Genomic DNA, 16,657 nt, shown 5'->3' with positions numbered 1-16,657 from the left:
GAATTTGCTCGGTAAAATTATTACAAATAAAATCAATATTATTGATAAGCTATCAACTATCAATTAACGTTTATAAGAAATCGTAACTTAGGGCGGGCTCCTGACAGTTATGATGGTGGGCGGCGGAGCAAGTCCCTCTTGACAATATAAAAAACAAAAAAAAGAACAAACACACATATTATACTATTTAATAACAAACTACATAAATCTACATATTATAAAAAAAAAAGAATTAAAAAAAGTGATTTTTCCAATTAAATTAATTTATAATAAAGTTAAATTTGGACTGAACGCCATTTTTGCTATATTTTTTTGTTACCATATTATTACACCCGTTTCAACTTTTTTTGCCTAAAAAGTTTTGCGTTTTTTTTGCGGGTAAAAACACGTTTGCAAGTTCAAGGAATAATCGTTGGTTTGCTTTTGACAATTTTCGTATCCAATTTTACAGGCTGATTGCATTATACATTAGATATGTAAAAACTGAATGAAGAAAACATTTATGTAATAAGTTATAAAATTCAACAATAAGTCTAAGTCAATAAAATAAATATTAATAGACTAATTACGATAAAGTTTAACTAAATAAAGCTATGATGATATGTATGAAATATGAAATAACAGACATTGGTTCTTCAGCGGTGATTTTTCTATACAATCACTGAGTATAATAAAACATAAAGATTCAATAAAAGGTTCATATTTTAAATTATGTGTTTTATTTTTATTCTTATACGTCAAAGTGATTGGTATATAACGGCTTACAATTAACAACAAAAGTAAAATGTTGAATTTGTAAACAATTATTTTATATTATGATATTAGTATAGGTATAGTATTAATGTATAAAAAAACAACATCTACCTATATACGTACTTTTTATTAAATACTCGATTACTATATAATAGCTTATAAAATATCGGCCTTGAAAATGTTATATTTTTATTTGATACATGTTAGAAAAATACAAATGCTTATTATGCTATGTACCTATTAATATTTTTGTATAGCGTATAAGAAAATAGTTAAAAGGATAACACCTATCTGCTGTAATTTATGAGACGCAATCGAGTAGCATTTTTTTACCATGGGGCAACTTCAGTCGTGTTACATTATTAAAATACGAATTATGGTCAAATATTTTCCTTATTATACATAGATTAATTAGATCGACATTAGTGTACTACATTCCTTCTGTTTCCCCTCATTGTTTATTAGGTAGAAATATATTTTTACACGAGAGTATAGTTATTATTTCTATTATATATATATATATATACAATAATCTTCATCGCTATACAATAATGATCTCGGCGTCGTATTTTCGAGTCGGAACTGAGTAAAATGACTCCACAATATTTCTACTCCCTAGGACAACATTTTTATTATTCTGGTAATCCGTGCATTCGTAGCAGCTACACGTTTATCGTAAATTAAATACCACGTATGTGGCGCCGTAAAACCGGTCGTAAATTCCTGATTCCCGGCAACAATTGAAATAGCTGGCGTTTCATTAGAACGCACCCCTCGACAAAAAAAGACGTGGATAAAAACTGGTTTGCAAACTCTAGAGAACCCAAGGTCAAATTCCGATTCTAAACACCGTAAAACGAACGCTCATATACACACATTTATACAGTATTACACATGAAAATAAATATTATACAGTATTATTACATAAAAACACAACTCAACGTATTTTCAGTGCAACGGGTCGGTAAATTAATATTGTTTTTATACTAAGAGGTCTACAACGCATGTAATAACTCGATTTTAGATACTTGATATTTCTCGGAAAAATTAATTATTAATTACTTTAATTAATTTTATAAACTATGGCGAAGCATTCGTTAATCGAAAAACTAAAATAAATGCATATTAATAAAATTTTCTGATTTTATAACAACACTAACAAACCGTAAATAAGTTGATTTTCTAAACTAATTGACTAATACATCACATTTCCTTACCATATAATCCTGCTAAAAATAGACGATATTATTAATATTACGATAGAATAATAATAATATCATATTATATATTATAACTTATAAAAAATATAAATGTATTTTATCCAATTATTTTTGATTTGATGAATAAAAAAAAAGTACTTACTACCAGACTCACTATTGTTTAACATTCGTTGTGTGCCCGTAGCCATACCACCTCTCTTTAATTTGGGCATAACTACACAAAAAATATAACTTTGCTATCTCAATTGTTTTCCTTGTTTGTACTGTATATATCTAACGCATTCGGTGGTAGCTCAGCTCATGGGGTAGCTTACACCAACGGTAGTCATTCAGTGTTACCATGGTTGTTATTCAAAAAAGTAAAAATACTAATATATGTATATTAGTTGCATATTAAACATATTTTAATTGCGTTGATACGGAGCTAATATAAGATATAAATCTTATCGTCCTATATTTGTTTATTCTTTTTTTTCTCCAAAGAAACTGTGAAATAGTGTAATAATTATATTTCATCTTATTGTTGCATTTATATATTGGAATTAATAAATATTCTTTTTGTGAGTACCTACTGAGCACATCCAATTGTTCATCTGGAGGGTCAGATGACAAAACTATGCTTATATTATTTAATATCAGTTTGTAAGTCTCTACATATAAAACAAAGCACAATAGTAAGATAAATCGGTTTTGAAATTTAGTGTGTAGATGTTTCAGTAAACGTTTTCCCGGCGTAGTCGCCATTGACACTCGAATTTTGGAGTTAAAAAAAAAAAAAATCGAAATTTCTATCTCAATATAGTTTGAAGCTAGAGCACCAAAAATCTTCTTTTTTTATGCTATAAAATATATAAAGCCGGAAACATGTTGTCAACTACTAACTAATTTTTGGTGTTTAGGTACGCTAAAAGCTAGTTGAGCTAAGAACAATTTTTTTCCTAAATATTTCACAAATAAATGTTGTTAGGTTACAGATAGGTAGACAGATAGAAATATTACTTTAAAAAAAATTTATCTAAAACAGCCATACACAACCTTTTTTTTTTTTTTTTGGTTTGGTCCATATAAAATATTTTAAAATGTTATGTGGGCCGTAAATTGAATAAACGGGAACAAGGAGATTCGGAAAATAAAAATGTTCAATTATAAATTGAAACATTTGACAATTTATTTTAAAACAATTAAATATTTATTTTAAATTAATGTGATTTTTAGTAATGAGACATTTTTTTTTTAATTTTCTCAATTCAATAAATTCATTTCGAGTCACAAAAACAATACGGATTGATAGAATATTAAATTTTAATTCGAAATACAAAATATTTTGATGTTAATAATATAAGTCAGACAGTTTGTTTTACTAATTACAGTTTAATTTATATTGAAATAAAATGTTAATTACTAAATACTTGGTAGTAATACACGAAGAAAGCAATTAAACTAGACCCATTTAGCACGCTAACATGTAACAAGCCAAAATATTATCACCATATTATATTTATGTGGTCTAATGGTTATACTTAGGCAAATAAATTCAATTTTTTTATAATTTTTATTCTTTTATAAATAACATACCTTACATGTTTATATAAATATAAAGGTAAAAACCTTCTCAGAAATGAATATTTTTTGAGAATAATGTCACAAATGATGCTTAAAAAAAAGATTTAAATGGGAAATAATAATTTTCATTGTCTTCCTTTATTATGGGTGGTTTAAAATATACCTAATAACAGTAAGTAAACTGGTCCCATTTTCGTCGAGTAAGTAAATCTATTTAAAGTTATTAGTTAATTGTATTGAAATCATGGTAAAAATGTAAATCTTACATTAATTATTATTTGGAAGTACTTGTACTAGTATAAAAATGTATTTAAACTATTAGATATTTTGTTTTAAGATAAAATTCATGAAATTTCCAGGACTTTTTACTGAATAACAAAACTTGTATCATATACAAATCTATTAAAAAAAGTAATAATTTTTTTTTTTTTTTTTTTAAGAGGAAAAATTGCAGTCTTAAAAATTCTAATGTAAATATTTGATTGGATTTCGATGAACATTTTAAGATGATTATTTTTAACTCTAGGATAGTTTTAGTTAAAGTACCAACTTGATCATATCATTATCAAAAACATCACTCGAAGTTGAATACTGGAACAATTATAAGAAAAATGTTTTTCAGGCACAAAAGAAAAAATGTATAGAAATAAAGTTATAAAAATTTTTTTTATAAAAATTAGATTTTAGTAAATTTTTATACTCATGCTTAAATATAAAACACATATAATTAATAGTTACATAGATAGGTTAAAATTGTTAATTATCACCGGTTACCATCCGATTTGTATATCATGAGTAGTGATGTAATTCAATCAGCAGTGGTCGAGAATATAGGGCAAATACCGATGAGATATAAGTATGTTGTGAAAATAACTACCTACCTATACCTATTATATATGTATATTGTGTATATATGTGTGTACGTGTACGTGTGTGTAGTGTGTAGGCTTAAAATAATGAAAAAAGGTGAATCAAATAATAAATCCTAACTCAATGTTTCAATATAGTAATAAAATATGTATTTTTAACAAACATTAAAAATACACTTCTCGGTTGATCAGACAATTAAAAAAAGTAAATAAATTGCTTTTGCTGAGTATCTAAAAATGTTTGAAAAAATAAGTAATTCTTAATTGATTATGAATTTATCATTTACTAAAATATTTGAAATATAGGGAATTGTTTATTTTATAGTACCTCACCCTTCTCCAAAAATATTAATTAGATCCAGTTTGCTAAAAGAATATGATAAATCATTGTAAAATCAATACATCTCTCCGCCGAAAAAATAATTAGTAAAATATAAAATAAACTACTAAAAATATTATTAGCAATACATTTATATGATAAATAAATAAATAAAATAAACAAAAGAGTATATTGGCAATCTGAAGATTATTGAATACATCAAATATTAAAAAAATTAAGTGCTGTAGTTGTAGTATTTCTCTCTCTCACACACACACACACTCCACGCATATATAAATGCACGCACGCACAACACACATATTTAAAATGTTTAATATTTATGTCAACCACTTCTATTTTTTTGCATTTCCCTCCTCTTTGTGTAGTATAATTGTTTGGTTGAAGATAAATACTACCTGCACATTGATTGTTACTGATGGGTTCACCCTGAATCGGGATCGAAACATTGTCCCCTCTTGTGTACGAATATCACATATATAAACGGTTCACATACTTTTACTACACGAACACAGTTATATGTTGTCCAGCAGACAACTGCTGTGAATGTTCCTGAGCAATATCGTCGCTGAATTTTTTCGACATAAATTATTCTCAAAATTAGATACATACGAAAAGGTTAGTTAGAAATTTAAGTATATTATGCTTTAAAATTTAAATATATTACTTTTCTTTCGTTTTGTTAAGAATCAAAATGTATTATACAAATTGTTCAATACAATAAAAATCAAATTGTAAAAAAAATAACATAGATAATTAATTAATTTGCTAGTGACAATTTTTTTTATTTACTTATTGTGTTTATTACAGCATAATATTAAATTAATTTAGGAAAACTTCATTTATATATAATATACATTATTTTTTTCTTTTACTATTATGTATTTACTACTTTACAAATTTTATTGAAAAACATTCATCCATTTTTTTTAAGGTTATAAATAATTGGTTCAGAGTGGATACTGTTAAAGAATACGATGTAAGTACTTTATTATTATTTAATGATTTAATATGTAAAGCATTTTTTTCCTTAACACAGAAATCACCATACCAATAAAATTATCTAAATGTTGTCTTTGTTAACTTACTTTATATACAATATATCACATTCATTTATTATTTAGCTTATTAATAATTTCTTTATGATCGATTCTTTTTATTTATTATTTTTCAATGTTGTGGATCGATAGTGTATTCATACAATTTTAATATTAAATTTCATCTTATACTTAATAGCATAAAAATACAACAATCGTGAGATTAAATTATTAGAAGAGTTATGAAGGGAGGAGGAGAGCAATAACATAGCATTATAGCTTAAACAATTTCAATATAGCGCGAAATACTTGAAGCATATTCTAACTGTAGCGCCTAAAAGGACATTTTATTCTCTAAAAAGAATTAAGAACTATTTGCGAAACGCTAATGTTGAAGATAGACTAATCAGTTTAGTATTACTTATAGTGTACACATAAATATTCATGTCAATCTTGAGAAACTAATCAACTGTTTTTTTAAAGAAAAAATAGAAATTTAAATTTTGAGCTATAAAATTGAATTTAATTCTATATCATGTATTATGTATATTATGTGTAATTAAATAATTATTGAAGAACCTCAAATATTTATGTATAGGTGCTTAAAATGTATAATATGTTCAATTGCTTTTAGTCTTTAAATCATTTATAAATTGTTCGTTATATTATATATCACTTACTAACATTTCTTTAACCTCCCTCCCCCACCCGGAAGTTTGTTCTGGGTAAGACCTTGATTATGGTCACTTACATGTGTATAAAGATTTACACGCCTTTCAGTAAAATTGCTCATAAGACAAAGACAGTAGGGGCATATACTTACACAGTAAAACATAGAATTTTTAAATTTACACTAAGAATAGTAATGATAATTATTACAGTACTATTATCGTGATTACAATCGATATTTTATGTCATAAATAGTTTCTGTATTTTTTATTGTATTTAAATGATCAAACTATTTACACTCCATTTTAGTTGAGTTACTTGACTGACCAAAACTAAACACGTCGGTACATCCTCACCATCAGACAGCCCCATTTTGATTTATAATTATCTATATACACAGTGGCAGCGCCAAAATGAATGATGAACGACTGCTTCCGATATTATCAAAATGAGAACCAATGATAAAATGCATATCGCTAGTTTGGGGGTTCAGACGGTAATTTATACCCACAGTCTTGTGCGAAAGCGGTTCAATCTTAACCAGAATAGAATATAGATCAGTCATACTCGACCTTTATTATTTTCTTTGGGCCACATAAAATACTTTAAAATATTACTTGGACCGAAAATCAAAATGAACAAAAAGAGCTCCCTCTAAAAAAAAAATGTAATATTTATATATTATAACAGATAATAACTTATTACAAGAAAATCAAATACTTATTTTAAATTAATGTGGTTTTTAATATTAAGACATTTTTTTCATAAATTGAATGAGTTATTTTTGGACTACATAAAAAACAATTGGTTGGCTGGATGCAGGTTAAGTATGGCTGATATAAATGAACCGGTTTTATTTATCTCCGTTGTCATGACTGACTTAAAATTCAAGCCGCCATCCTATATTATTACCTACGATAAATGTTATTATTATCCACTCTGGTTATTATATGCTGTATCAATGACTGCACGTTTTCACAATGTAATAAAACAAAAAGGGGAGACTAAACTACTTCCTCTACTGTCAAAAAAAAAAAAATCATTTTACTCAATAACTTATTGTTCTAATTTCACGTTAGAATTAATGAGGAAAATAACTATTTAAAGTCTTTTATCTAATAGATAGCTACACAAGTTTCACTGAAATATTTTTGAAAAACAATATTTATTATTTACACATATATGTGTGTATTTCAGGAATTATTTGAAAATAATTCTGATGTTATGGACTTACAATATGGCTTTTGATACATCGGAAACCGCTAACGTCGTCCGCGGTAGTGTAAACGCCGCATGGGAATTGAATCAAAAATATTGTGGTAAATTGCTTGTTAGAGCTATAGAAATTGTCTGTATAGAGATGCAAAGAAGACCTACAAGAGGTGAGTGAAAATGTTACAACTGAAACTAACAATAAGAATAACATTTTTGTAATTCATTTATGATTTTATTATAATTATGTATGTTACCTGTTTTAGACGCTAATAAAAATAGCTCAATTCATGGTAGACACAAAAAAATCAAATTTCTTAAAGAAAAATGTTGTAAAGATCAATGCAATTTAAACTTTATAAAAGCGAATTGTCCGGGAACACGTAAAAAGTATACCTAATTTATATTTATAACTAGTTTTTAAAATACCTATTATATTTTCAAGAAGACGTCATACCCGCATATGTATTATAAATAGTAAAATATTTGTTTGGAAATATTTCAAATTGATATTTAAAGAATCAGATTAGTTATATTAGGAAAATTTTTTTTTTTTGTTTTTGAAAATCACATTACAGAACCATTACTTCCTGAATTGTAAGTATAGTATCGTATGTTCATGAAATTCAATACAAGATTTCTTGTGTATTGTCTTAACTCAGTTAAAAAAATTCTAAAGTTCATATAAGTTTTATTACTATCCAAAAACGTTCGAATAATTTCATATTAAAAAAATAAATAAATATCATAGAAATTTCAATTTCAATATTGATATGTCATAAGTCATAATATGCAGATAATAAAAAAATTATCCTCTTTCAGTTCTTGTTATTATTTAAAATATTTAACACACCTATTTCAATGAACTACTCAATGATAAAGTACCTACATGTAATACTTTATAAATAGGAAAGGAACTTTTCTGATTTGTTATAATGATTATAATACTAAACAATTACTGTGTTTGCTGGGAATTAAAAAAAAATTATATCACGATGTACTTAGTATTAAAAAAATACAACATCTTTATTTCGTTGTTTGAAAATCAATTTTATAGTAGGTTATATAACTAATATAATTTATTTTACAGTCGTGAGAAGCTAACAAACACAACTACTACAACATCTACAACTACAACTACAACAACTACACCATCTACAACTACTATATCTGCAACTACGCCGTTTAAATTTAGGTATGTCCTTACAATGGATGACTATAAATATTATTTTTCCTTATAACAACTTTAACTAAAACAAGGTTATAAAATCTAAAATATATCAATTGTATTATAAAAATAAAGGATTATCCAGTAACAAAGAAATATAACTTCCAAAAAATTGTAACTTTTCTTTTTTTAATCAATATGAAATATGAACTTCTGTCCTTGGTGAATATAGAAAGATTATTTAAATTTTATAAATATATTATATTAGGTAATAGAAGATTAAATTGTTACATGGATTCATAAAAATATATTTAAGTTAAATTTTATTATAAAAAGTTATTTTCATAAGCCATAATATTATGTATAATTATTTTATTTTATTTTAATTTAATTAATTAATTTCATATAATTGTATAATTATGCAGATATTTATTAAAAAAAAAATTGTAGGTATGTGAAATATTATAAAAATTAATTTTCTTAAGCCAAGTTAATCAAATATTTTTATCATTAAAACCTAATGCCATACAACAATTATTTAAGAAAACACAACTTTTATATACTATTAGTTTTAAAGCGCAAAGAGAACAAATATAAAAAACAAAAATTAAAAGAAAATTTCAAAATTTCTTTTTTTTGTATACATTTTTTTCTCAGTTTCTTACACATTTTAAAATAATTGGTGACGAGCTTTTATTAATGTTGATATTTTGCTATAAATACTTCGAAATTCTAGTTTAAAACTACTTCTAAAAAATTTACTAATAAAATGATTATCGAAGAGAGTGCATTAAGTAAAGTGTGTTCAGCCAATTTACAAAAAAACTTTTAAGTCCATTAAAAATTTATTTGATGATAGAATTATACAGACGAATCAACACAAAGATGGTAAATTTATTGCAAAATCATTAACTACATGTAAATTTTTTCAAGATATATAAATACATATTTTAATAGTAATAACAACTACTTATCAATTTAAAAATTGTTTTGTTTTTATTTTTAAAGTAGTGACACTTAAAAAAAAAAAAACTAAAACTTTATAAAATTTAGAAAAATGTGACATAGGTACCTATGTTAACCTTTTGTTACACACTATAAAATTAAATATATCAAAATATACACATTTAGTATTTATTGGCTTTGTTTAAATTATTTTTTTATTATTAACATGACATGAGGCAAAAGCAACAATCACTATCAACATAAATAAACTTAAATATACAATTATGAACAGTCATCTTCAAATATAAGAAAAAAATATTATTTAAAAATAAAGTGATAATTAGGTAAACCAAACATATTTGTATTTATAAAACTTTTTTTAAAAGTGCTCTAACTCCCAGTAACAGGAAATTTATTCAAAAGGAAAATAAATCCTTTCTTGGATAACAGATAACTTATATTGTATTAAGGTCTTACAATCACATTACAATAATTCGCGTGTTCATTACGTTTTGAAACAGAAAAATGTTTCAATCTCAAATTTAAAGTCGATTTTTGTTGAAAGATTCAAAAATGTCTTAGAACTTTTTTTAAATAATTTGAAAAAGCTAACTGATAGGCACTATTACAGTATCTATACTTTAATATAATTATATTCTTACACTTGCTCCATCTTACATTTATTTTATAGGTACTATCACTGTAGAGTTCTACTATGTATATAAAATTATTTTTTATTACTTTATAATTATTATTAACTATAATAATTTTTGGCTTATTATATAAACATTAGAAACATATGCTAAATCAATCTCATTTCATCACTTGCTTTGTACATCGTTTCTAATTTATCGGTATAAAACAAAATATATTATACTTACATTTTATCTTAATTTTAGTTAATTTATACTCTGTATAATCAAGTGTATTATTTAACATCATAAACATCAAAATCCCATCATACTTTTTCATTTAGTATTTATCTATCTTTAATATACTGTAATAAAGATAGACAATGTGATAATAATTAGATACCATACTATATAACACAAATAGTGAAGGAATCAAACTTATATTAAAAAAAAAAAACACAAGTTGAATAAAAAATATGTAGTTTTGAGGAAAGACAATTAGTTATAAAAATAAATTGTATTTATATTATTTAACCAAATTTTTTTTTTAAATTGCATACATTTCAGATAATTATTACAAATACCTAAATTATTATGAAAAATTGATAAGTTGTTTAATAAATAAGCTATAAATATATGACAATACAATTATGATATTACAACAATAGAATACTTTAATACTAAATAATTTAAAACGGAATTACAGATCAAAAAGATTAAATGATAATAGTTATATTTTCTGTACATAACTTTAAAAATTAAACATACTTATAAATACCTAAAACTGTGTAATTAATTTTATAAAAGGATTTTTTAAATGATTTTATAATTTTTTGGATGTCTTAAAATTAAATATGTAATGAAAGTAGTTGTTTTAAGATTGCACTCAAGGCTATCATTTTTGTAATAAATATATCACTCGGATGCTAGCAGGTTATAATGTTTGTCCATTCTGTCGAATTTGTATTTGTTTATTTGTAAGGACTATAATATATCAAACATAAATTACTTCTACCTGTGAATTTTTTTATTACGTTTGTTTATTTTAATTTAAAAATACATGAAAAATAATTCTTTTACACATAAGTTTTTATATTACGATTGTAAACTAATCTTCAAGTTTTCAACTATTAGTAATAACAATAATTTATTATAATATGATGCTAACAGAATTTATTAATTACAGTTTAACATGTACATATTTCATTTCATTATTAAACTTATCTATTATATTAATATTATTATTTATTATAGGTTATATTTATTATTAATATCTTAAAATTGTATTATTCACTTATACATGTATAATAATTATTATTATTATTATTATTTGTATTATGTTTTAAAATAAAATTCTTTTACTAACACTTATTTTAAAAAGTTTTTATTTATTAAAATACAAATACATGATATAAGAATAAACTTATAAAAAACAAAAAGTAACGTAATACTATTTAGAATTTAATATGTTCATATCAAACATATATATTGTTAACATATCGAGCGCTTAACTCAAAATTGAATACAAGGATATTTTTTTGCTAATGGAGATGTAGATAAATACCTATATAATAACTTATTGGTTTAATAATTAGTCTTATTATAAAATAGTAAAATAAAATACAACAATACTTAATTGATTTATACCATAAATTATTAAATCTACGATATATTAATAAATATATAAATTAACTATGTTTTGTACAATAATTAAATATATACCATAAATGACTTGTTAATAATGTATTCATATAAATATAAAAGACCATCAATGGATAATGATGGCATGATTAGGTTGCGAACAAAGACATTACAAATTAAAATATGTGCAGTATGCAATAAAATACTGTATAGCCTTACTAATGAGGTATAATTTGAATTAATAATATTTACAGAACGCAAAAGTGTGTGATTAGACCTGGTAAAATTAGCACAAAAATATTACAAACATAAACTGCTCTCTGACAACTGATATTGAGTATAAAACCAAAATTAAAGCAATTGAAATTGAATACTATGGAGCACACTTAACAAAAGTCGAACTAAATAAACCAACGATTTGTTTAATTAACTATTACGATATGTTTATTAATGTGTGGTTAGTACTTAGTATTTACACTTTTAATCACTTGAAGTAATATAATAACTTAAGACAAATACTTATAGCATGAACACTGTCAATTAGTCATCACGCAGAAATAGTGTGTTTAGGTTGCTTTCAGAACGTTTTTATACACTAAGCAAATGTCAGGTAGTATTGTTTTCTACAAGGTTTCACTTAAGTATTCGTCATGGCTCTATAGGATTCACCTCTCTATTGTGCTACTTTTTAGTGGCAATTAATATTTTATTACATATCCAAGATATGCTTAATGTATACTTGTGAGGTCCAACAAATTGTAGCCATTTCCTTGTGTTATTTTTTAATGGTGATTTATACATTGTAACACATACCCTATAGTGTAATACTAACCTAATTTTATGTACTTGTGTGTCCGGCATGTTATAGCTACTGCAACAGTATTATTTTATTGTGAAATAAAAAAAAATCCAGTGCATGATTCCAAAAACATGATTAGAGCGTTACCGAGTGAAACTCAGTGGGCCGGTAGAAAGTGTTTGTTTGGTCGTGATTTTTTTTTTTTTTTTTATAATAAGATAAATTGGTACAAACATTAGTAAACAATATAATTTAAATAAATTATTAAACCGTGCGGTAGCTGTAATCAAACGTTAGACGTCAACCTAAAACTCGGAAGGTCGATACTTTGCCAAACCGACGCTGTACTCGAGTATATATTTATTGTATTTTATATTAAACATTTTGCAAAAAAAACAAATAGGTACACAAATCTTCACAACAATCGACGGTGCCCAGGCGAGTAGTCCCAGAACACCACCATGCGCAAACGCGAGATAAGATGATATATAATCTATAACCGTGAGATATCAGGAGATAGTAACGATGTTATCACGACGTCACTGAGACACAACAGGGAACCCGTGCTCTGACGCAAAGCCGCAAAGGGGAACACGGCACGTCACACAACATTGCAGTGCGAAGGATAATATTATTACTTATTTATAATTTAATGTTAAATATTTAGCAAAATTAGACAGACACTAAATAATATTCTATATTGTAATAATTAGATTACATTTTTTACATTCTTGTTCAACGGAACAAATAATTTTACTTGTATAGTAATAATTGATTGGTACATAATATTATCATCAAGTAGAAACTATACAAAGCACCTTTTTTTTTTCAATATATTTTTTTTTTTTTGAAAATCTAGCTTTTCTCAAAAAACTAGTGCTAACAAAAAAAAAAAAAATAGTGGATCAAAATATGATTTTTAAGAATCAATAACATAAAAAGTAATTTCTAAACAAAATAAATATAATTAGTTATTTATATTAGAATTTTATTGTAGGTGGTTCCTACATGATTATTAATTATTATTTATTACTTACAGAAATTCACGTTTTTTATTTATACATAACCTATCCAATTAAAACCAAATAAAAAGAAAAAAAAATTGAACGGTTTAAAAGGTTTGTATTGTATTTGATAAAAATAAACTTTTTTTTAACCTAAACATTAGTCATTAGTGGTCTTTAACAATATAAACCTAAACATTTAAAATTTCAGTGTTCATTAAGTTTAAAATAACTTAAAATTTTATTTAGTACCTAATTTATTTAAATAGCCAATACTTAATTAAATTAAACTATATGAAAATAATGTAGAACTAATTTAAATAAAAATTTCATCTGCAATAAAAAGTAAAACAATTTTAAGGTATGGTTTTTAAAATTATTTTCATATTTAATTGGTAGCTCGTCCAAGAACAATAATATTCGAGCGACACAAGTCTAGATATATAGTCTAATGTCTAATACATTAAGAAAAAAAAATTTTAGCAAGTTAAAATAAATGCACATTATTATTAAAAATATAAGAATATAATCAATTACATTATTAACACATAAACAATTAAAGTTGAGCGCTAGAATTATAAGTTTTCTACAGAATACATGTAACATATGTTCAATCAATGCAAATAGATTATAGCAATTGATAAAATTATAAAAAACCCACTTTATTATAATTAACCATTTAATTATAGACTGAGAACAAAGGAAAAGATTTATTTATTCATTTTTACTCATTTCACATTTGACCATTAATAATTTTGATCTAAGACAAATTACATAATTTAGATTAGTTTAAATAATAATACTTACAAAAAGCAAAATTTTTCATTTGCAAAACAAAATATATTTGTACTGCTGCATTATTCAGCCGGAAGTCCTAGGCCATTATCCATTACTGTTTTAAATTGAAAATACTTTCAAATAGATGCATGCAAATAAATTATAAATCATACTTTTAATGATTTTACTTATTAGTTATTACTACTAATAACTTGAAGGTTTTTTCAAAAAGCATACATTTTTTTTTATCATTTGATATTTAAATAGCTCCAGTTACTCAAGTCTAAAACAACATAGTGCATTTTAATAGGTACCTAAGTATTGTCCTTTTGTGTACCATATACCTCTCCTTCTTGGGGCCAATCAGTATAACCAAACATTAATATGTTAGACTTAATATACAAAATTTCAAATTGCACAAGCTTTTTCAAAAAATATACTTGTAACTTTGAAATATCAAACAAAAGATTACTTTGATTTAAAAACGCAATATTATTTAAAAGACACTTCAAGCCATCTTCTATTTAATGACATCAATATCTAATGTATATTTATTTAGTTTGATTTTATATCTTTACTTAAAAAAATATACATTTAATTTTAAGACAACTGATTAGTTTTTCATGTATACACAGTTTATTGGTTTTATATAAGTGTGTACCATAGAAAATAAAATTGGAGTCAATTATTATGTTTCTAAACACATATAAATAAAAAGAAATAAAATAGAAAAACAATTTTTATTTTGTACAAGTAAAAAAAAATGTTACAGAAACGTCGACTGTAAACAGTGCACAATATATTATAGGTACTTATATCAGCCTTCATATGGGCAAATTATTAATATCCAGTACAATGTAATCATTAAAAAGTTAACATCGACATGTGTTTCTAATTGATATTGACAATTATAGGTTCCTAGTAGGAACAAATTATTTTTAATTTTATCAAAGGTTGGCATTTTTTAAAAGTCTATATAAATATATAAATAAATAAATAAATAAATAAATAAATAAAAAATGACGTGGAAATATGAATACAGTTACAAAATTTTCCTAATAATTTTCATCAGTAGTTAAACTAACTTAAAAAAAAAAGAAGATCGATTTACTTATGATTAAACCATTACAAATTGGTTCTGTAACTCACATTTTAAGTTGTTATAATGGAGAGCAGATATGTGTATTTAATAAAAAAAAAAAATTGAAATTAATAGTAATTTGTATTAGTATTATATCAACGTTAAAATCTTTGGATAGGTAACTCGACATTATTAATAAATGCGTTTTGAAAAAAACTATCATTAATAAAGTACTAGTCATCTATCCAGAATGATTGTAACATTTTTCAAGAAAGTTTAAAATAAACAATGTATAGCATAAAAAACCATTTCGATCTCACCATTTGATTAAAAATGATAAAATGTTATAGGTTTTAATATGTTAGAATATGGTACATTTGTATATATATATATTTTAAAGGCCACCACATGATGAAAACACTGTCAAACGAAATAAAAGAACCCCATTATTTATATATATTAAAATATTATAAATATAAGTACCTCTGCGGTCGATTTAAAAATGTTTTAGAACATTTGTGATGTTTTTTTTATTTTCCACGTTACCTTTTATTACATAATCATACAACATACATAATTCAAAGTATATTATGTACATAAATATACATGTAAATATGTATCCTAATAAATACACATATATTTATATACACATAACATTATATTATAATGTAGATAAGAACCTTAAGAACCTGTAATTAAACCTACAAAGTAATATTACTGAAGTACATATTCGTTCACCTAATTTGTATTTTATATAAACTGATTTTGTTCAGGTCATGTATGTAATACTCATCAAACTCGTCCTAAAAAGGATCATCGATCCATAATATGGTTAATGTACATCAAAAAATTGATATTTTAATTTTAATAATAATAAAAAAAACAATAGTACTAAAAACTAGATAAGTTTTTTTTACCTATAATATTATTTGTTTATGTATTCACATATT

This window comes from Melanaphis sacchari, unplaced genomic scaffold, assembly GCF_002803265.2.
Source record: "Melanaphis sacchari strain LSU unplaced genomic scaffold, SCAv2.0 Contig234_pilon_pilon, whole genome shotgun sequence".
NCBI classification, from domain to species: Eukaryota; Metazoa; Arthropoda; class Insecta; order Hemiptera; family Aphididae; genus Melanaphis; species Melanaphis sacchari.
The sequence above is the reverse complement of the archived record's forward strand: the minus strand, read 5'-3'. Positions refer to the sequence as shown.